Below are 23,468 nucleotides of genomic sequence, written 5' to 3'. Positions count from 1 at the left end.
TCTTTGCAATTACACCACTCCCCACTGACCCACACCAGCTGGACAATCATCACTGATCAGCATATTTCACGTAAATAACCTTTACTTCACTTATGCCCTTAGCATAGTTTGCCACCTGCTAAACAACATTCCCGTGATACGTAGCACGGAGTATATTGTACAGCACAAACTCTCTTGCATATTTAGCTCCCTGCAAGCAAAGAGACACATGTACAGTTCTCCTATACTAATCAAAACAAGCATTATCTTACAGGAAAACTGACTTTAAAAGGGGGGGGGGGGCGGCAATCAAGTGAAAACACTATACTCTCCCCTAAGGAAAGAGTAAGAGACGTTCATTCTTTAAAGCCAAAAAGACGTGATGGTTTGAAACAACATAATGATGCTGCCACATTCTAGGATCCTTTTGCTGACTCCCACACAGTTACAACTATGTTCCCTGTCTGCATCTAATTTTAGTGCCTATTAAATTAATCATAGATTTTTTCCATTCCACAAAATTATACTTGAGGAATTTGTTTAGATAAAAAGATGAAAATAAATTTGGAGCGCTTTCTGGAAAACGGTGTTTACACTTTCTCAACTAATTTTATTCAGCAATTTTAATGAATCAAAGCATTGCTTTACTGTTTTCAAAGCAACTCTTACAATTATTTGCTTACCACAAACAAAAGCGCAGTTGAATAATTTTCAATTTAGAATGATTACTTTTTTAATATCTTAAATCAATGCCTGATTGATTGTATTGTTCTTCTCAGAAAAAAAGAGTTGACAATTTGTTACGAAATATGTTTTAGATGAAGAACTACTTGTTTCTATCTTTGTACCATTCTGTTGAGAACTGCAGACGAAACGAGATCTGATAATAAAAACAAGCAAGTTCCTCTCGTGCCTTTAGTGGGGGGGGGGGGGGGGGAACCATGCTATTTTCCATGATTTCACTAATTGTTTTCTTTGTCAAATGTTACTTTAAAAAAACAAAGGTACGGCTGGATATTTCCACAGCGCCGCTGCTCAGTTACTTCTGCCCTCCGAATAAGTGTCTCTGGAGAATGATTCCATAGTGCAGCTGTTTGGAGAAACTTGAGGTATGTATAAGGCTTTCCTCCTTAAGGATAAACATTTCCTCTCCACTTCATTCTCACTCATCAAAGAAAGCCAGATCTTTTAGGTAGGAGCAATGATTAGAGAAAAATGCAAACGGCTCACCTATGTGGTACTCTTAAGGAATAAGTGTATTCCAGCAAATCAGCACTAGAAAAGTGCTCTCCCTCAACTTCACCACTGCTTTCACTCATTCTTTACAGCAAAAAATAATTTACTATTGAGTAACAAAATATGGTATAAGTATAAAGGGAAAGGCTTCCCTGACTTAAACGGGACCTCACTCAACTAGGTGCCTTACAACAGAGAAAAGGACTTTATATAGACCTGCACATACTTATACTGAATTTGGAAAATCCTAACACTGCTAGGAAGGGGAAATGCAAATAAAAAACAGATGAACTAGCTACAATGTGGAGATGAAGGCATTTTAGACCCTTGTCTGTCATCAAGACCTTCACAACCGCATCTTTTCTCTAATATGGGCATGTGGTATACACCTGCAGCTTGCCAGCCAGAAGCCTACTTGCAGTTTTCTTTCAGTTCTGCAAATAGCTTTTTAAAAAAAGAGTTCCCTTATCCTGAATGGTGGTAATGAATGCTCTCACATACTGTATGTAATGTCCATTTTACTTTTGGCTTTTTAGGCTGAGTGATGTTTAAAAGATACTTAAGACATGCTCTTAATCACTAACTCTCACTTCTGTCTTTAAGAATGGTGAAAGTAGTAAAAGACTTTTTGACATTAAAAATTGCCAAGGGAAGTGACATAAATCCAGTCCTACTCTAGGTCCCCCATCCCAAATAGAGATGACGCTTTTGAAATGCAGAAGCAAGCCAAAACGTTGATACCTCAGATAAATTACTGCAGCACATCCACAAATCAGTTTATCTTGTGTGTAGCTCAAACAAGAACTGGCAAATCCAGCTGAAACCCCAAAAGACCAGCTGCCAGCCAGCTACATGAAAAGCCTCTTGCAAATACCTGATGCCATCATTTGCCTTGATCTTTCTTCTAAAACCACCATCCACTTGATACTCTAGTTATCAATCACAGGTAGCTTGAAGCAAATATATATTTTTCTGTCTCCGAGTCACAAGATATTCATTGGAATAACTCCTGACTCCAGCAAAGTAATTTTATCTCTGCACAGTATTGAGTAGTAGAACAGGAGAAAAAAAAAATTAGTGTGTAAATAGCCTTAGCTAACAGAAGGGAAAATGAGTACATAATGTCCTGATGTCAGCAGTAGCAGAACCAATCTATATATACATAGTTTAAAATACAGGCTAAAGACAACATGCATATAAAAATGTACGATATTCATGTAGTAAGTAAGGCTAGACTGTATTTTCTGGCAATTGACTATGCATGACTTACTTAAGGTGTTCAGAACCTCCTACACCGTGGAGTGCCTAAAACACAGTCTTTACGTTTAGAGAATTGCAGAGAACGTTTCCTATATACAACATAGAGATACAAATCAGTCCCAGAAGGAGAGGGAAAAAGCAAGCTGTAAACCAGCCTCTACTTCCCCAGCAACACTAACCAGTTCTACAAGGCAAATCATCCTTTCGCATTCTGCAGCTATATGTATCATTGTCTTGTCGTAAACCTCTGTCCACTAAACACGGCTTTGATATATGATGAGAAACCAGGTCAAACTGAGATATAATACGTAGCACTCCCTGAAGCTGCATTTAAGCAATCTTATTTAACGTTTTCACCCCAGATTACAGGCCATCAGGTCACTAGTAGCATGGAGTAAACTAGATTTGCCTGTGATAATGAGCTGCATTTTCAGATTGTGTTGTCCAATTCCAAGCATAGTTTGCTGAACATTTTTCTCCCCAGTCATTCCAATTAATTATGTGACCTTGTATAAAACATACTGTTGAATGTGAGAGCCCAAAAAATGAACAGCAAAGACGTATTTGATTTTATGCAATGCTGGAAGATTCAAACTAGATCCTTAAACAAGCGTTGGTCATTCTATATGCCTTGATGTTCCCTGCATCAGTCCACCAAGACTAATCTGTGCCAGCCAAGTCACAGAAACACGTTACCTTTTTTTTTTTTTTGAGAGAGAGAAAAACAGAGAGAGACAGACAGAAACAGAGAGACAGAATATGCATCTCCATTCCTGCCCTTCCTGAATTTATACTCAAAATGCCAAGAACCTTTTATAAAATCCTCAAGGAAAATGATGCGGTCAGTAAGGGGGAAAGTTGTTTGGTTTAAGTTTGCTTTGTTTTTTTATAGTCGAAGAAGTCCTTCCTGGACTACTTCTGGGTCTTTCACCTTGCATTAACTTCTCAGTGAGACTAAGGAAGGGACCAACTGTCTAACTTCTGTAAGTGGCTAATACCATTCACTTGATTTTAGTGGTGTATGGGAATAAAGTTTTATTTCTAGCTTTGTCAACCTCTTTTGGCAGAGGAGATCTACTTAGCACCTTTTTTTTGGCTAACCTGCAATGAGGCCTTCTGGATATTTTTGCTGGAGTGATTTGCTCTCTAGCATATTTTATATGATACTCTTGAACCAAGGAGTCACATTGCAGGCTGGAATACCGAGTGGCAGAACCATCACACTAGGGAGTCGATCAGCCCGAGTCTCTCTGCCTGGCACTATAAAACATGACGCAGAAGCACTCTAGCAGAGGACTGAGAAAGATCCTTTAATGCGCTGAAGAGTGAGTGTCTGATGGCAGGCAGACATACTGAGCTGTGGCAGATAAGGCTTTAAATTTCAGCTTGGCCCCAAGCAGATATTTGAAGACCATACGCCTGGCCGGCGTCTCAGTCACCCGGCTTTCATTTGCTCATATTATGATGTCTCATTTGTTTTTATGCTGAAGCTGTTCCACACTATGCTAGCTAACTCTGCCAGAGAAAAGCAGGAAGAGCAACTGGCATTTTTACCTAAGGTGTCAGCACTTATCCAGCACACGCAATCCTAGGCACTAGTTCAGTTGCTCTGATGATCTTCGTTACAGTCACCTGGCACCTAAGCCATCACGGCAGGACATGGAGGAGCACTGCTGCTAGCTGAGCCCCCCCCAGGCTGATTTGGTGTTCCCTCATCTCCTTACTTTTGCCCCCAGAAGAGTCCTCCCACTGGCTGGCTTGCCAGAAGGCCAGGCCGAGCTTATAGCTGGGTGCAGTAATCCTTTGCAAGAGGAAGTGAGCTCTGGTCAGTTCCTTGCCCTCCGCTAACAGCAGCTACTTCTCCTGCTTCTTCACTCTCCTCCCACCCATTTGTTCAGAGGAATTACTTGCTGATTTCACATTCTCCATTAGGACTCTCTCTCTCAACAGAAAGGATTAATCCATGGTGTGTAAAAGCTGAGGATATGGGGTACCCTCACACAGAGGCCTCCCAGAATTATTTATACACCACACAGCAGCAGATGAAGCAACTGCCTGGGGCTGCCTTGCACTAGTTCTGTCATGTAGCTACTGGGCACCAAAAACCAAAAGTCTCTTCAGCTTATAGCCTGGTCTCCAATGCTCCAGAAGAGTGATGGCAACAGCCCAAAGTGACCCAAGTGCCATCAGTTCGCATGCCTCTCTTTTCCTTTGTATTAGCTGAGCAGGCCACACTGCTCACAATAGAAAAAAAAGAATTGAAACATAACATATTGAGGGATATCCAAACCCACATACCATAGCCTACCGCCCATTAGACGAGCTCAGCACCACCAGATATATGCTAAACATGCCGCCTGCTTTCCTCGGGCTCATTCAGCAACTGCAAAGGAGACCAGCTACAGTGAAAGAGAATGCCACGCAATAAGGAAATGGTCTAACATCTACTAGCTAAAGTAATTGTAAGAAAATGCAGTTTTTCACATGCCAGACAAGCAAACATGCCTCAGGCTATTTCCCCTTCAGCATATTACCCCTTTTTTGTATCCTGTTGGAGCATTGTCAGTTGCAACAACACTGCAAAGTACCAAGTAATACCTATACAAAAGGAATCCAGCAGATGGTAAGAAGTCAGGTTCTTCCTAAGACTGTCAGAAGGCTTCAAGTAATTGCCCCTTCACAGCCACAGGAAGGATCACAGAAAGAGAAGAGAAAACATCATTGATGGACAGTAGCACAGACTAGAAGAGCATTTTCCCTTACAAAACATGAAGGAATGCAACTCCAGTCTCTACTACCAATCTCTCATCAAATCTTGGAAAAGTTGATTAATAAAAATTCACAATTCCTATGGTGAGTGAGAGAAACTAAACATAACCTTGAATAACAGAATATCTAGATTAATGCTGAGATGGTCAATAGCTCCAGTGGCAATTTGTATAAAGAACTGACCAGGAAGGACCACCTAAAATGCAAGTCCTCGCATAAAAGAGGAATAACAGCTCTACGGTTATTAAGTCAACTGTATCACTGCCCTCTCTATTTTACAAGAACATTTTATACTGCAAAGTTGAAAAGTTCATTTGATTCTCCTCTTAAACGTGACCAGAAGTGGGCAGTTGAGGTTGGCTCCCAGCCTGCGGATAAGCACTTACCTAAAAACCCTTTAGTGGTTGCTTAGTGTCTGATGCTGCTTTTACTCTCTCTGTATGGTTGGTCTACACTGTACTAGGTAACAAGGCCAGAGAAACGAAGGGTGATTGAGCAACACATTTGTCCAACCTGTGAGTTGGCTTCAGCTTAATTCCTAACTGTGAAGATGAACTAATTATGTGAACATCATTACAGGGTATGTTGTGTGGCTCTCCTGCTCAGAGCTGCTTTATACTGAGTATTGATAATAAGGGGATGTGTTGTCTTTGAGGCTATATAGCTTACCTCCTCTCAACAATTAATGATGTAAACGCAAAGAAACCGTTCTTGGGATCTGATGAAACAATTGAACCACCCTCAATAGAGGGAACCGTCTGCAGATTGTCACCTCTCCTGACACAATCCCAGGAACAGTCATGCTTCCTATACCTCACTGTATAAGAAATCAAATCCAGGCAGCTACTCACACACAAGATTGTACATGCAGAATCCCTAATTATTGATAGCCTACAAAAATACTGGTACCCCTAACCTAGTGGTCTAAGTTTTACTGTCACATCTAACAGAACCATCTTTTTCAACTGGCAGAGGACTTCACTTTTATACCACCTATATTCAGACTATGTCTGTGAGATAGCTTATGACAAATGAGTTGATATTGCAATTACTTGTTTGTTACTTAAGGAAAAAAAGTTACTTTCGCTATTTCAATTAATTATACGTTTATGTATTTTAAAATGATGGCTGTAAAGGAGGTGGAAACTGACCGCTCTACAGCCAGTACTCTAACCTAACCATAGGCAAGAGGACAGAGTTTCCACCCTCCACGTATGAGATGAATGGCAGGACTTACCGGCCTTTAGTCTCAGGACTGTACATACTATTACTTAATATTCCACGGCTAATAGGCCTGATGAAGCAACCAACTGCCTCAACCGTGGTGAGAGCTTGTACTTCCTGTCCTGCTATGGACAAGACTGAGCTGTCTTTCTGAGCAAGAACTTAGTTCCCATAGAGTGGACATATGAAATAGCCACAGGGGTACCAGGTCTGTTTTTGCTTAACTAATTCTTCAGAGAGAGAGAAAATCTGAAGTAAAAGCATGTCAACGAATTAGAAAATGCAAACATATGCTTTAACCAAATAGACCGATGTCAAGCATAATTACAAAGAATGCAAGTCCTTGTCTGACTCCTCAGTTGGGCCTGATTCTGAGCTGGGAGCTCAAAATTGTTTTGGTCTTCAACAGAACAACATTGACGGGACAGTTGCATGCAACATGTGGCCTGTAGAGCTAGATGACTGTATCACTCATGGGATTTGTCCTGCTTGCCTCTTTTAGAGATAGAACGAAGATCCTCTCTGTGAAGCTCAGTGAGAAGACCTGATGTGACCTTGCAGGACACAAACTGTTGCAACAATGGAAAGAAGAGCCTTTTACTCTGTACCACATGAATTAGACAAAACAAAGCTAACAAAAAGAAGTCAAAGGGATTTTTTTTTTCTTTAACTTTTCCTGTAAAAGGTACTGCTTTTTTCCTGCAAGGTAATTAAAGCTTAGGCCAATTTCTCTTAGCTTCCCAAATGTTTTCAGGCAAATCCATGTCTAACGGACAAACTTTGCCTAGCTTTATTTTAGCTGCTAAGTAAGCATGTAAAATAAGATGCGAATGGGAAATGACTATCATTTACTACTATTTTGTTTTTAATCCCAAATGAGAAAACAGCTTATCAGGAGCCATCTGGAGCAATGTAGTTTTCCCACAGCACTGCTGATGTTGCTTTTTTCTATTCTTAGCTCGACACAAGCATAGATGATAGCGAGGGATCTCACTGTGCACAAGCAGAAAGCCATAGTTAATTTATCCCACGGGGGAAATCATGCTGTGCTCCCAGGCAGCTCCAGACAGGGATTTTGTCTCCGCCTGAGCTCACCAGAAACTCTGAGCTCTCAGCGACTGCTGTAGCACAGACCATTCCTGAAAGCAAAACTCACAGTAGTTGCAACAAAGCAGATTTACTCCATTCAGTTGCCACGTCAAGTTTAACAATTTAATTTTTCTTACTGAGCCTCCTCCTTGTTAAAATAATACATCATCTCTGATCCATTTCACTGCCAGACTTGGTGAGAAAAGCATCATTTTCTGACACTAGATTAGGCACAGGCACTTTCTTCCAGCAATAACTTATTTTTAGCTCTTCAACTTAAAACAATACCACTGTTTATGAGGTCAGATTCACAGATTCACATAGCACTACATTGTGGATACATATATTGTAACCTCCAAAGAATATTCCTCCAAACTGTGTGGCTAATGGCCCCAGAAGCCTGGATTATTATGACAGTAAATACTCCTGTTTGAAAGTAATACTCAATCCACTACTAGACCACCAAGGGAAGAACATTTTTAAAACATGCAGTAGTCCAGCTTTCATGGTTTGCTAGGGCCAAAGAAAACTCAAATCTTAACAACCAAAAAACAGATCTGACTGAGGTCTCTCTGAACTGACAGCCTGCAGGAATCATGTGGGTACTGACTCAGGCTTTCCTCATCCTAACAAAAATGTCATGAAAAAAACTTCTCATCCTCCAAATGATGGGGCCTTGCTCTGGGCGCCTGCACTCAGAGGAAGCGTGTGGCTGCAGTACCTGGAGGAGCTGCCAGATGCATAGAGCCTCCACAGGGTCCTAGGGAGGAAGAAGAATCAAACGCCGTAAAATACACACAGGAGCAGCGTTGGTTACGCGCAGAGATAGCCAACGTGATCAGTGCCTAGTCCAGTGCTGAGAGATGACCTCCAAAAATGCTTTTTACCCTTATGAGTGCCCACTCATACTCTGAGCCTGTGTGATCTGCTGGCCACACTGTGGATTTTGACTAGTATTTTAGGTTTCCAGCACAACCATGTCTCCTCTTATTCAGTAGCTTATAATTCATCATCTTTTCTTATAGACCCACCTCCAGTGTGTGTCCTGTTGGAAAGAGGTAAATAGTGTTTGTTTAAACAGAGCTTGGCTTCAGGAGGACACTCGGAAAAGGTAATCTGAAAGACTGCAAGTCTAAATTAAATTACTCTAAATTCACGTAAATTTAAAGTGGATCAATACCATTCCCATTCAATTACATTTGAATTAAATTAGCCTTAATTTTGTGCATTTTGGATCAGCTATGAAGTGTTCACTCACAGGTATAAGGCACTTAAACTAATCACTTCACAAGTTAATTCAGATTAATTCTCCTTTACATCCCCATCCAGGTAAAACCCCAAATGAGTTATATTTCCAGACGACTCAAAGGCCAGCACACTATGTCCAAAACAGAGGCAGACATGTACTGCTTATACCACAGAACAGCATAAAACCATCACCAGGATGCAGCATGTATATCATAGCTTCCTAGGCAGCACAACTACAGGTCTTCCTTTTTTACATCCCATCTTTATGGCAAATTATCAACCTTAGATTCGTATTGGCATCACTTTACTGAATCCTGCCATTTAAAAGGAAACATACTAGGTTTTCTATGCTGTGCATATTCTGCTTACATAGGTGCCCTTTCTTACGTCATGACCATGGGATTACATAGCAGTGCTTCCTTTTCAGCACTTGGAGAGACCATGAGCCTCCTACACTCCAAACACCAACCTTGATTTTGAAGGGGACTTCCTTCTCCATAGAACTTATACCTTAAAAAAGATGTTATTAAGGAAGGGTCAAAAGTTTGAGCAACAGTCATTTTGACCCCACATTTTATGAGCTTTGGCTCAATATGTATGATTCATATTGTCTGGTGATCTATCAGCAGCAGCATTACAAGAGAGAACATCAAAACAATGTTAGGTAATCTTTGAAGTCAACAATGTAGTACTAAATCTATGTGATTTAGGTCATGATTTAGGTCTTGATTTTACGTCTTTTTTGAACGAAGACTGCTTGAAGAATAAAGGTTTGTTAACACATACTTTGTTCTATGTCCAGCCTTTTCAGCAAACTGCTCTTGTCCTTTTATCTCTGCCTTTTCCGTACCCCTTTTCTGATGGTTTTGCTTTTTAGTTTTGCCTCTAATTGGCTATTTATCATCTGTTCCAGAGTGAGATCCTTTTGGCTTTTTGATCAGCATGTTCACTGCTATAGATGAACAAGTGGGTTGCCAAAAACAGTTTTCCCTCTGGATCTATTAACTCTAGAAGTATGTCTTTTTTATTCATCTAAGAATATTATCCAGATGGAAACAACTAGCAGAACCTATGGCACACAACCCCAGGCATTAAACCACAGGTAGATACTCACACTTTGTGGTTAGGAGTTTAATAACATTGCTGGGAACTAGCAATAAGTCACTGCTCTAACACCTGGGTGTGACATCCCCAAATCATGATGCATTTTCAATATGTAGCTTTTATTTGGAACAATCTCTGCAAGCATGCATTCAACAAGAAAGATGAGATGACAGCTTCACCTTCTGTAATACAGCTACTAAAGAAATAATCTTCCTTTGGTTTTAAATTTTCACGAAATCTAGAGAAAGCAAACCAGCTGGGTGAAACCCTGTCCTATTGAAGTCAGTGCAAAAACTCCCTTTGTTTACTACGAAGGCTGGATTTCACACATAGAGTACACTTCCAGGTTATAAAAATTTATGCAGTGTTTGCAGTCCTCACCCTGGAAATGACTCCTTGCTGTTCCTCACAGAATACACTTTGCACTGCAGAATACACGGCACACGAGACATCATTTTTCAAAACGCAGTTTCTCTGGCCCTCGTTTTTTAAAGGATAGCCCTGAAAACATGAATTAATGTCGGTTGGAGACAGCCAGACGCAGTATGTCTGAGAGGGGTGAACTGCGTTCTACCTCAGCAGACTGCTGACTGCAGTCTTACATTGTTACTGAATGTCAGCATTATTGTTTATCTCCCTGATGGTCATTTATGTGAGAACACCTGGTTAATAGGCCTCTTTCACTCTCCAGTTCTTTTCTATGCATCAGAAACCACCATCATCTCCGATTCAAAACACCTTCCCCTCTGTCCCCTCCTGCTCTACAGGACGCTCTCTGCAACGTAACGTGTGCGATTGTTCCATTGCTGGCGAATTAAGAGGGACGAGTCCTGAATCCCAAACTCCAAAGCACCTGTGGAGAATGGAAATCACACAACAGAAATCAGTCTGTCTAGCTTTAGTATCTGAACAAACAAACAGCAAACACACACTGGCACCTGCACAGGCTCTCACTCTCCAGTCTCGTGAACCACAGAATTCAGAGGCCTGGCCACAGAAGCTCGTGGGTTTTAAAGAAAAAAGAAGGGAAAAAAAAAAAAAAGGTGGGATTCCTTCATGAGTGAGCCTGAAAAACAGGACAAGTCAATGATGGTCAATAATGCAGTATGGAGCTTTCATCTGCATAACAGCAGGAAGAATTACAAGATAGGCTCACTGTTTGCAATCCTAAGTCATAGTAGGACTAGATCTGCTTGTATGAGAAGCATAGTGCTCATCTAGTGGGACCACCTGTAAAAGAAGCTGTCCTCGGGTAAGGGCTTGGGTAACAGCCCCTGGAGGGCACAGGCAGCCTCTGCCAAGTGGTTAGAGTCATACTGCTTTCTGCTCAGCTGATTCCTTAGTAAAAGCAAAATTGTAACACTAAGCTATTAAGGAAAATTAGCACACTTTACTTGAAGGATGCTGAAGATGACAGAAAGGGAAGGGACCCTAACTGTGTCATTAAAAAATCATCATGCGCTTATTGTACGATTAAGTGGAGCTGCCTACCCAAATTCACCCTGTGGTAAATAGCCTAGCAATCAAGGTTTCAACACTGCTTACCCTTTTTTCTCTTTTCTTTTAAAATGTTCCTAGTTCATTTTGCACAAACAAGAAAACATGAACAACACAGCAAGGCAAGAATAGCTTATGAGTAAAACCAGATGAACACTAACATATTTACATAGTGTAATGACTTCACTATTAATTCAAACAAACCCAGGCCCCAATTCTCAGAAGAGAGCACTGAGCACATGCAGTCCAGGAGGCAAGAAGAGGGTGGCTTCAGACTACATTTCAGCCTGCAGCCCTTGAGTTAGTAGGGACTGCTCTTAGCTTCAGTCTGCAATAGCCACTGAGGGACCATCTTTCATTCCAGAGCAGACCTCGTACTCCGACTGCACCCTCTTCTCGCTCTTACAAGTCCCTTTCTGTGCTCCGGCGAGACTGACAGAGTCAGAGGAGACAGGACAGTAGGTTTACCAAAAACTTCTAATTCCCTTCATGCCATAGAAATAGTAGAAAGAGAAAAACAAAACCAAAAAAAAAAAGAAACCAGACCCAGGTCCTCTACCTAGAGAAAAAACATGACAGTCATATCTTGATGAAAGTACCAAAATAGAAGAAAGTCCAGAGAGACAGGACTAACCCTATGCAGTTGCTGGATGAAGCCAAAAAGAACATTATCCTATTCTAGTAGCTGTCAGCAAACAATTACCTAGGATTCTGGCAGTTAACACTGAATTAGCTGTAACTCTGTCCTCCATCCTTCCACTAAGCTGATTCTGCAGCTGAGACTTGTACTTATCCTCTTCCCTGCTACATTTTAAAATATCTTCTGGACTTATGCTTGCAACTACTCTTTTCTTGTTTGAAAAATAATATTCTTTATGTGGAGTAACAGAATCTATTCTTTGTTCCTAGATGTCTTGGATGTTAATCAACATAAGTCATTAAAAAGTTTAATCCCCTGTGCTTGGCACAACATCAGTCTGAGAGCAGTTTCTTTGTAACAGCCTTTGGAATAAATATCCATTAAAGATTTGTTTTTTCCTTATACTGGTCACCCACACTTTATAGTGGGTGGCCCTTTCGTCTATCCCATTACTATATTTCCACTTCTGAAGCTAAGCCAGATGCAGCAACCTGATGCTAGTTTTTAGTTCACGCAAGTTTACTGTAACGAAACTTCCATGTATATCTGATACTTATTAGGACAGCCAAAGAAACAGGAACCATGGTAATATCGCACCACCTTTTTGACAACTTTTATTCTGCATGTGTTGGGTTCTCCAGGGTACCACATGCTTCATTAGCAAGTATTTTTCACATTTAGGTGCCTCAGTGGGCAAACACAACAGTCAACCCATATCTGAACTCGTCTTGTTGGTATTATTGGCATTATAACCATGCCCAGAGGCAGTGTCTAGGTGCTGTGTTTTCCTGTAATACTGTACGATCACTACTTCAACTGCTATATAGTCTACATGAGCAAGACTAAACAAGGGCAGAAAAGATTTTGTGTGTTTTGGGGGGATTTTTTTTTTTTAAACAGAGATAGCACCAAGGTAAGGTAAATTAAATAGCTAGGCTATGTCAAGGCCACATAAGAAGTCCACAGTACAAGTAGTTTTCTGCAGCCTCTGTCCAGTTAACTGTACTATTCTTTTCCTCTTCAAAACCTGTACTCTTCTTTTCAGATAGGCTAAATATACGTGACTTTGTACCTTTGACAATACACCCTTTATACAGGGATAAAAATCTGAATTAAGGTGACCACATTTACCAGCCAAGTATGAAAACAATGTAACCTACTTTCTAATCTTACACATGGAAACAGAGCCTACAGTATTTTTGCATGTGAACTTAGCCTATTTAACAATTCACAAACATTTCTTAGACTACGAATGTGTTCCTTCACCATAATCACATAGTCATGGTTTCCTTAAACTCCACACTGAAAACAGCTGTGGACTACAGCATGTGACTGCGGTGTAAGGAGATTTCCTAGCTTATGTTTTGCTAGAATGCTTGCTGGAAAATACAAGAGGAGATATTTATTGTTTTCCTTGTGTTTCACATACCACAGCAAAAAAAAAAAAAAGTTTTAATTAGTTTAATTAAAGCCCTACCAACAAGGCAGATAAAAATATCTTAGTCTTGGGTAGCTTAATTAGCAGCAATGGAACTATTCAAATGCTTAATGTTATTTATAAGTTTATGACCAGATCAGAACATGAGCATATTTGCAATGGCTCACTGTACACAATGCATGATTTGCCTTTTAGGCAATGGATTATTTCCCTCCAGTTACGTTGCAAGCAGGCAGAAAAGTAGACTAGACTGGCATGAATGAAAAATGCTTCAGCATTAAAAAGTAATGTAGTTACTCTAGATGGCTTTCCTCCATCATGACAAGGGATAGTTCCCACGTCAACCAATTCCCTGTCATTTACCTGCTCTTCCAATTCTCCAGGAGACAAACCCACACAAAACACTTTGCTCTCAGAACAAATAAGACGTTGCAAAATGGAGAGATGAATAACTTTAGGCAGTTGATAGATGCTCTTTCAAACCCATCTGTGGCAACAAGCGCTTTAGCACTATGGTCGGAAGAGCTCTCAAGCCTCAAGATTTCCCTTGCACAGAAGTGACAGTTAAGTCAGTGATGATTAGATACCTACTCTGCTTAAAGAGCTGCAAAAGCCACTAGCCAGCTCTTTCTGTATGAAAGTGTCTAAATGCGCCTGAGTCTTTACATGTTTTGTGAAAAATGCAGCCTTTCACATCAACCACTCAGTTCTGAAACAGGCACAATTCCCAGTGGCTTTCAGAAGATTTTCTTAAGTAGGAAAACTGCTAGACAGTCTCCCTACCAGCTGAGGCACTGACACAGCCTTGCAACTGCCTATTGATTGCATCATTAATAAAGGAATTTTAGCTTCTTGGGAGTTATGCAAAATTGTCACCAGGGTACAGTGAAGAGGGTCTTCATTTGATAAACCAGTCTCTGGCTAGCATTTCTAGAGGTATTTTCAATTTTTACTAGGGAGAGGAAAGAGAGGAGAAGGCACAAGACTGCTATAGCGCTTTGCTGCTATTTTGATTCCTGCCCAGATGAGTATGACTAGTAATGCCCCTCCCAAGAAACACAGAAATGTCATTTTCATTGCTATTAATTTTCACTAGTATCAGTGGTACCAAAGGCATGAGCTACCACTACAGCCTGCTTTACAGGTGCTAATTCAACCCATGCTAAGGTGAATACCAAGGCTAAAGGAGGCGGGAATAACCCCCTCCAACTCCTCTATTCCTGCAGGGAAAGGACAAGCTTCTGCAGCATCACAGCTCCTCTGGTGGGAAGCTGCTGCTCTGAACACTCCCATCAATCCCTCTCCAGAGCCTACAGCTTCTGAGGCCATACTCAAGTTCTGTTATTACAAGGCAATCTTGTTGGACATATGTTTGCATGGAACATTACTGGTTTTATTCCTGAAAACCTGCACTCAGTCTCTCTCGTGCAGTATTCTCATTTTAGTCAGGAGATCCTTTAAACATGACATTTTCAGGATTTGGCCCAAAGGCAAGTCAATGTTCTGCCTTAAAGGTTTAACAATTAAAATGCACACTGTAGAGAAATACGCTTTGTCACTAATGGGAAAGCAAATATTTTCATTGATATAATTAATTATCAGTCAAAATTCTTGGCTTAAGGGCCTCAGGATATCTTGTTGTGCTGCAATAATAGGGCGTATGAATCAATAGTTATGATTTACTTTAATACCTAGTGTAAGTTTTACACAGCACATAGGGTACTTACGAAGGTTTGATATAATTCAATATCTTTCTCTAGGTTTACTCAATGGAAGAAATTTTTGTCAATTAAACCGGTGCCATCATACTGAAGTCTATAGGTTGAATGTGTAAAAGGACATTTGGGCTCACTGATACCAGTGTAGTTACAAACACAGAGAAGTCCCTCAGTAAGCACTATCATATAAATTACACCTACAAATACAACAACACTGCTATTTCAACTTTTTTCTAGAATATTAGAGAGCATAAACACCCTGCTTCAGAACATCCCTCTGCAAATTTTTTTCTCGTTTTTCCCCATTTTGTATTAATGAGATTTACCATGCTTGACCATAAGATCTGGAAAAATAAAGGAAGAAACACGTAGTAATGCAGTGAGCTCGTTTTTCTTTAAATACAGGACAAAGTCTTCCCTCACACACCCCTTCATAGTCATTCACCTCTATATTTTTCTCCTGTATTTTTAAGACCTAGTCATAAAACCTGGTACAGAATGATTGAAGGCACGGACAGTTGTCAGTATTAGCAGTGCTACAGTCTGTCACACCAAGAATAACCAGTTGTTTGTAGAGTAATGGCAGAACAGGCACCATGTGCTAGGAGCAAAATAAAAATAACTAGATCCACCTCAGTGCCTCTTCCAGCTGTTTGTACAAACCTATCCTGACCTTACCGAGGCAGAGGAAAGGGAAACGTGCCTTTGATTGCAATACAATTCGTGTTTCACTCCTCTCGCCTGTTTCTTCTCAGAGGCTGTTGCTATCTATGTTACACAAATCGTATTTTCTTTTGATCTTTCTGTGCTTCTTTCCAGTGTTAGCTTCTTTTTACTTATGGCTAAACCACAGTTGTTTACCATATACAAAAAATTCCAGTTAATTATCTTGGAGTCCCCAGTGTACATATGGTTTAGAAATGAGGGTCTATCTTAGGCCCATCTTTCATTTAAACAAACGCACGCACATATATATGCACATCTGAATAGAAAATAACAGCACGTCACAGATTTGCTGAGGAGCGTGCGGTAGTACCCTTACTGTTCTTATCGAGTGTAACTCAAGAACGGCTTTTGAAAAGTTCAAAAGAAAAGCAGCAAACTGTTGTTTTAATGAGAAGCCATTAAGCAGAACTTTGTTCATAGCTCTCCCAGACCATTGTTTTCATTAGCGGGCTACGTGGATAACAGCAAAGTTATTTGGACCATGCTCGTTGGCTGGGTACATGGTCCCGCTCTGCAAGAGTGCTTTCTGTTAGATGTTCACTCCAGCACTGCTCTTATCTGTTCTGTGAGGGGAACAAAAAACTGATGCAAATTAATGGAAATTTTGTGGCTGGCCAACAAAGGGGCTTTCCCAGGCCGACTCAGAACAAAGGGTTCAATTTAGTTATTAAATCAAAAGGCTAAAAGGCATGCTCTTTCAATATCTTCCTAATGTGAGTAGTCCTTACTGTGACATACAATGCTGTGGTTTCACTGGATTCACAATGGATTTACCTGTTAAAGATTTATCACGAGTAAAGATTTGCAGAGCAGATCATAAATATACTGCAGCATAAAAATATTCCAAAATGTAAACTTACATATTAGTTGGAAGCATTCATTTCTAAGTTACTTAACAGCGACTCTGAGAAACTGTTGAACAATTCATCGACACTGTTTTGTGCACAGAAAAGCTAGACTGTGCGTCAGTTTTTCTAAGACACCACATCCACTCATCTCTGCACAGACCAAAGTCATGGTGCGAAAAAGTCCATCTTATATATCCCAAATGAAACTTTTCCAAAGCTGAAATAATCTACTTTTGTAGCTTAACCAAGTTTATAAGCATTTAAGTCATTAGACACATTTGCAAACCTAAAGAGATGTTAAAAGCCATTACTGCATACAGGAAAGGCCGCGGTACAGAACTCTGTAAACCTGCCTTTTCTGCGTGTGCTGAGCAGTACCAGTTTCCGTTTCAGAGCTAAGTCTCCAGTGCAGAAGGAACCACAGAACAGGGCACTCAGAACGAACACCACAGAGAGAACAAACGAGATTACTTATCGATCCTGAGCTGCCTTCCCTCTGTAATTATGGCTGCAACAGCGCTTACATGGCAGCTGCTCCCAAACCTATTCTAGCAAATGACCTAAGTACATTTAAGTTCAGTGCATGCATTGTGCCATGGATCCTGATGGGTTTATCGATTATAGATTTTGCCCTAAATGAGGGACTTCAGGAGCCCTGTGCTTTGAGCGTTAGGCTGCTAGCTGCAAAACAGAAAAGGGCTCTCAGATTTTCAGCCAACCCCCCAGCTGAGGGAGGTGGTGAATCTGTACCACCTACCGTCAGCTCTCGCGTCAGGGTGCCAAATCACTCCTCCGCAGGTAGCTGCTGGATGCCTTCCCACTGATCGCGCAGAAGATGCACACCTCAGACTTTTTGTTCTCTGCATTCTGCCCGAGTCGAGGCCAAAGGAGACGCTGAAAGTGACTGATACAACTTTTGCCATCTTTGGGAAGAATTAAACTTGACCTTGCCCCCGGCAGAGCGCAAGCGCACCAGGTTGCATTTGCAGGTGCAGGGCTCACATTGGCAGGCGGCACCTCACCAGCATGCACACATCAAACCACGGTAGCCCATACCACCACCCCTAAAATGCACAGTTGTGGTTAGAGTACAGTGATGCTTCATTTGCCGTCTTTTAGAGAACTGCTGAATTCAAGGAGAGGAGGTGAGGAAAGGGACAGTTTAACAAGGTTATTCAGGAAAAGTCTTGTTTTCAAGATTCAGAGAATTCATATTTGTTTTCTGAAGTGAGTTATTTCAAACCAAAAAAACCCAAACTGTGTTAAGGAAGTTAAAACCCTACCCAAGAGTCTGCAAGAAACCGTACTACGGAAAGTAGTTAATGAGGACTCTAAAAGCAGAGTTAACAAGCAGCATGAGCAAGAAGAAATATTTTAAAAAATTCTGCTTTTTTCTAACAGTTCTGGGAATAACATATCGGCAAAAGGAACAACGATGATGATGACAACAATAACAAGAAAAGGCAAGAACCAGATTCTGCTGCGTGACTGGCCTAAATCCATAACCAGGACCACCGGCTTCTAGGGACAGTTTGTTCCAAAAAACACTACTTGTATGAATCAAGCTTCCACAGTTACTTTCTATATAAGCGTTGCCATAAGTGGTATTTCAAGGGAGGAAGACATATGTATGCTTTCATGCTTGAAAAGTGTACCACGTATTCTGCATGCACACCTCGAAACCTGTGCACATATTTACTGATGATACCATTTTAAAAATTCCTTCCCTTATCTAGGTGTGTGTGCATAAACATAGAGCAGGGATATAACACAGGACAATACTGCTGTATGACAAACAAAATATAACGTGCAACTTCGTGATTTGCAAATATTGTTATAATTATACTTACAATTTCTATTGAGAGGCAGCAGCAAAACCTGTTACAGACAAGACCTGCACTCCTCTAAGCAAAGTAGAATAGGACTTCCAGCATAAATGCCAGAAGGGTCCAAATGTAGCTGTGTAGTGGATTTGCAAAGAGCTGAATGAGGCCCAAAGTCTTTTAGGATATGTCAACAAATCAAATTTAAAACACTGCTATTCCAACAGAGGATCTGTATGTACTTATATACTGCACGTTGGTATACCTGCCATGTAAGAATTGGGTTTAGTTGACATAGTTAGGAAACTCTTCATTTAAATTTCATTTGCTTCCCTCTTTTGAAAACAGCTTACTATTTTCTTTTTTTCTTTTATGGTCCACCAAATTACATGTGACCAAATGTACCTATTTAGTGAAAATGGGTTCCATTAGTATGTAATCTTATCCTTGCATTGTTTTCTTCTGAAGGAAAATAATGGAGAACAGGTGGTGATGCTTAGCATCAGGCTCCTGTTTCTAGAATTACAATCTACTGGGAGCCACCAGCAATCTCTGAAAGCTGTCATAAGCGCTCGGGAACTGGTATGATCCAGAGCACACTCAATACATTAAAGCTTCTTTTTGAAAATTTAAGTAGGTGTGACAGGAGAAAACTGGCTGAATGGCGCAGGGATTCTAAAGTGTCCCTGTAAAGGGTCGTGATTTCCTTCTGCATCCCACAATAAATAACTCAAGCTGGCCTCCACTTCCACAGCAGAAATTAGACATTTAAAAAATTCAAAGAGGTACCATATGCACTATAAACCTCTCTGGTTTAGTGTTCAAATGCTGCTGCGTTCACGTTGCTGGAAAATATGGGATTTAGATTCTGCTAGAAGGACGTTTAAAAAAAAATCCTTTACGCTTATTTATCCTTTTCTCAGTGCCACAAAAACAACTATGTAGAGTAGCAGTTCCTTGATTTGATTTTAACATCTATTGATGTCACACTGCACAAATAGATTTATCCTGTTGGTCACAACACTGCATGATAACTGGACATTTCTTTGTTTTATCAATCTTATCCCTTATCTTACCAAGCAGGAAGATGATTAGGAAAAATTCTACTTAAGCGATGAGTGCATTTTCCAGTATGCTCTCATGTACTGAATATGTGCAAACAACACCAGCTAGACAGATGTAGACAACCAAATAAGCATTACAACCATGTTTTAAAATTTGTCTCCAAAGCTCAGGAATAAGACAAAGACAATACACGTTTGCAGGGCAATTTCAACTAACGTATAATTTTACAAAAATGGTCATTAAAGTCTGGCTGAGATCCCTAATTACTATTCTGTGTCAGATCTGCCATGATAAATACTTTTTGTGGCACTGTAGTTGAAGAATGATAGGAATTAAAAAAAGATAACGCTATTTGCAGGGCCAGATTTTCTGTTGGTGGAAACTGGCAGCGTTGCATCGATTTCAACAGGAATACGTCAAGTTACACCAAGTAGTTAGATCGTACTTTGCATTCCAGGCTTTTTGCATAGCCATCCAAGACCAGTGTCATATTTATTTTTTCACCATCATTATTTCTTTTGGGACACCTTAGTCAAAGTCAAAGTGGTCACTGAAAGTTGGAATCATTTGAAGCGAGGCCCACTTCAACAGGCTTTGGGCCGGGGTATCTGTATTTTAGCCATCTCTAGTTCTCATGTGTGTTAGCTTTACTCGAAAACAGCCTCTGAAGGAGCCAGTGTGCTGAGCTCCAATTCTGTAGAAATCATATTCTGATTCAACAGTGCTCAGGAAATTATTTTCCTGCTTCTGTTTTTTCTCAAAGTCTTAATGCAGAGAGAATCCTCAGTTCTCCTTGTCAGGGGCTCTTCACTTGAAGCCCTGTGGCTATGACAAAAGACAATTACAGGGTGCCCATTGTTTTGGAGATACTACACAAGGAACTCCACCTTACAAAAGCAAGAAAAGCACGGCCAACAAAACTGGAAGAGATGCCGAGAAACAAAAGTACTGGGGGAAGGAAGAGGTCAAATAGTTTTTTCCACTTGGCTTTGAAAGGCATCACGATATAACTACAAAGCTTTTCTCCTTAAACCTTTTTTTCCAGGATAAAAAAATTCAACTGCTGTCACAGCTCTCTTTAATCTAATAAGTGCTATTTTCTGCTACAAAAATTCTTAGTCCTAATTAGTCTGTCTACTTGAAATCAGGCTGCTGAAGCAAGTGATTATGTTAAAACGTCCCATCCAGACCTACTCAGTCAGCTCCTAACTACATTTAGAAACAGCTAGATTCTGAATTTTCTTAATGGAGTAAATATTTCCTCACTTAGGACTCCTGTTACCAGGATCCAACTAAAATAACTGAAAAGCCTTCTAAATTGTGCATCAGCAGCAAAATCGTTGATCAAAGGACAAACACCGAAATTTTGTTACTGGTGATGATGAGTGATCCAGAAAACGTGCATAGCTTAGTCCCAGGAAAGGTTTCATCTCCAGCAGTTAGAAGCCTCATCATCATCCTACTCATGAACTAACTGAATTTATCCATTGAGAAACGATACACATGAAAGCCCATTATGCCATTTTCAAAGAAAACTGATTCAGAATAATTTTACTTTAATTCCAAAGTTCAAACTTATCTTCAACAGATATTTAGAAAATAAGAAGTATTATGCTTTTTATCAGTGAATAAGATTTAACAATCAAATTTGGAATCATAGAACAATTTAGGCTGGAAGAGAACTAGCTTCTAGAAGTCTTTTCTCCAACAAGAACTGAAGATTTAGTGTCTTTATCCAAACATCTCAGGAATATGTTCTTTTATGACACTTTTCCTTTTTCCTGGGAATAGAAATTGCAAAAACAAAGTTCCAAAGAGTACCAAAGACTATTCATAACAACTAGAAGCTAAATTATAACCGGCCTGTTTAGTCCACATATCACAGTTAGTAATAGTGTATGTGCACATGTGCACAACTGTAGTTTTAAGTTAAAACTTAAGATAAAACGTAAAAAACCAACCAACCAAGCAAATAACAACAACAACAACAACAAATACAGTTGCAAAATAAGGCAAGTTAGTATAGTGGAAAAGCCATAGATGTTCTCTATATAGTACCGTGCCTAGAATTATTTGTTCTCTAGCTATAATACTTAAATGATTTTACAGCTAGAAATGCTTTAGTCACTTTTTGTAAATCATTTTCCACAGTCTGACTGATCATTTGCTAAGTCTAATAGCAACACAGTCTATTGCAACATAAATTCACCCTAGCCCGGAGCATGAAGATATTAGATTTAGCTCTTAATAAATTCCACAAACTTACAAATATTGTCTTGCTGAGATTTTTTTTTTTTTTTAATATATGTGCTATAGATTGATATTCCTTTGAATTCAGAGGGCTTACACAGGTGGAACAAAATCAATGCAATTCAGGGAGAATGAGGTTTTCCAAGTTATAATATTTTACATTGATTTTTATTTTTAGTTTAAAAAAAAAAAAACTTTAGATACTAGCTTTCAAGTATACATGGCTGCTTGAAGAGATGGCAGAGATATACCACTGCTTTTTAATAGGATAATTATCCGTTAGGTTTGTTTTTACAAATGGAAAAAAACGCTGTACGCTTCTTTCTTTTCCTTATAGTGGAATAAAATATGAGGCATAATAATAATGAGTTCAGCTCCACGGCAGAAGCAAATGCTTTTCCTCACGAAAGGAGACTATCAAGGCAATAACGGGGCACCTAACGAAGTAACAGCTATATTAGGACAAAAGATATGCAGGGAACAGAATACTTGATTTCTGTGAAAATCTTGCTTTATGCTCGACTTTTTGTTGCAATCGGTGCATAATGATTTCCCCATGTTCCTTCAAAGAAACCTTCAATTTCAAAATGTTGTGTTGCCAAGCAAAGCGGTCCTGAATTGCGTTGTTCTGAACTAGCTCAGAGACCCTACGTTAACATATACATATTATAAGAAGGAGAGTTCACGGTGCCATGATTTCAACAGTCCGCTGATAAACAAACTGTTTACTTTTTGCCTGGACTGCATTTTTCCATGTGCAGATCATTGTATATCACCTTGTGGCAACACAGTTTGTAAACAAACTGCACTGCCCTACATTTGACACTGCTGTTCACCCTTCTCAGTTTGCAAAATCTGGATCCAATTTTCAAATGAAAGACCATTTGCTGAACATTTATTTTTACTGTGGAATTACTTTACCCATGTTTGGTGAATAGGCTCTTTTCAACTTCGGAGGTTATTTATTTATGTTTTTATTCTCTTCAAAATGTTGGTGGAAAATGTTTGTCTGCCAGGGGGGCACCACATGCTTCTGATCTGACTGATTTCTACTGCTGAAAAAGCACCCGGTCAGCAAGTATGCCTGTCTTGCAAATACAAACACCAGGTTAAATGATCTTAAGTATCTAAATGAACTGGGAATCACTGCTCCAGTTTCAAAAGCCTCAGATGAGTTGAGTTCCCAACTAATTCAGAGTCCGGGGAACTGAGATTTCTCTACGCTTAAGATTTACTAGCGTGAACAATATAGTATCACGAAGACAGATGAGCTAGAACTAACCATGCCAGCATGAAAGCCGAGAAGGACGGAAAAAGAACGCAGGAGTAACCTGCTGCTAAAAGAGCAAATGCAGGTCCGCAAAGCAAATATTTTTCCTATCTGCAATAAATTGTAATATAGGAGAAAGCTTCTGCTTAGAATCTGTAAAAACTGAATATTACACGTTTTTTTCATTGAAGGATTAAAAAGAAAAAAAAATGGAGCAAGGCCCAGTGAAATCTTGCAGTTTCCATTACATTTTTTTTCCTGTTTCTTCTTAAGAACTTTGGGCA

At 39.9% G+C, this 23,468-nt stretch overlaps 1 protein-coding gene across 2 annotated transcripts in view; it reads right to left on the bottom strand.

Annotated features, from left to right (window-relative positions):
- Positions 1-23,468, bottom strand: part of DKK2 (dickkopf WNT signaling pathway inhibitor 2) — a 67,874-nt gene that overhangs the window by 3,143 nt on the left and 41,263 nt on the right. The gene's annotated exons all lie outside the window — the stretch shown is intronic.

The sequence above is a fragment of the Struthio camelus genome, chromosome 4, assembly GCF_040807025.1.
Source record: "Struthio camelus isolate bStrCam1 chromosome 4, bStrCam1.hap1, whole genome shotgun sequence".
NCBI lineage: Eukaryota > Metazoa > Chordata > Aves > Struthioniformes > Struthionidae > Struthio > Struthio camelus.
This window is presented reverse-complemented; position numbering and strand designations above follow the sequence as displayed.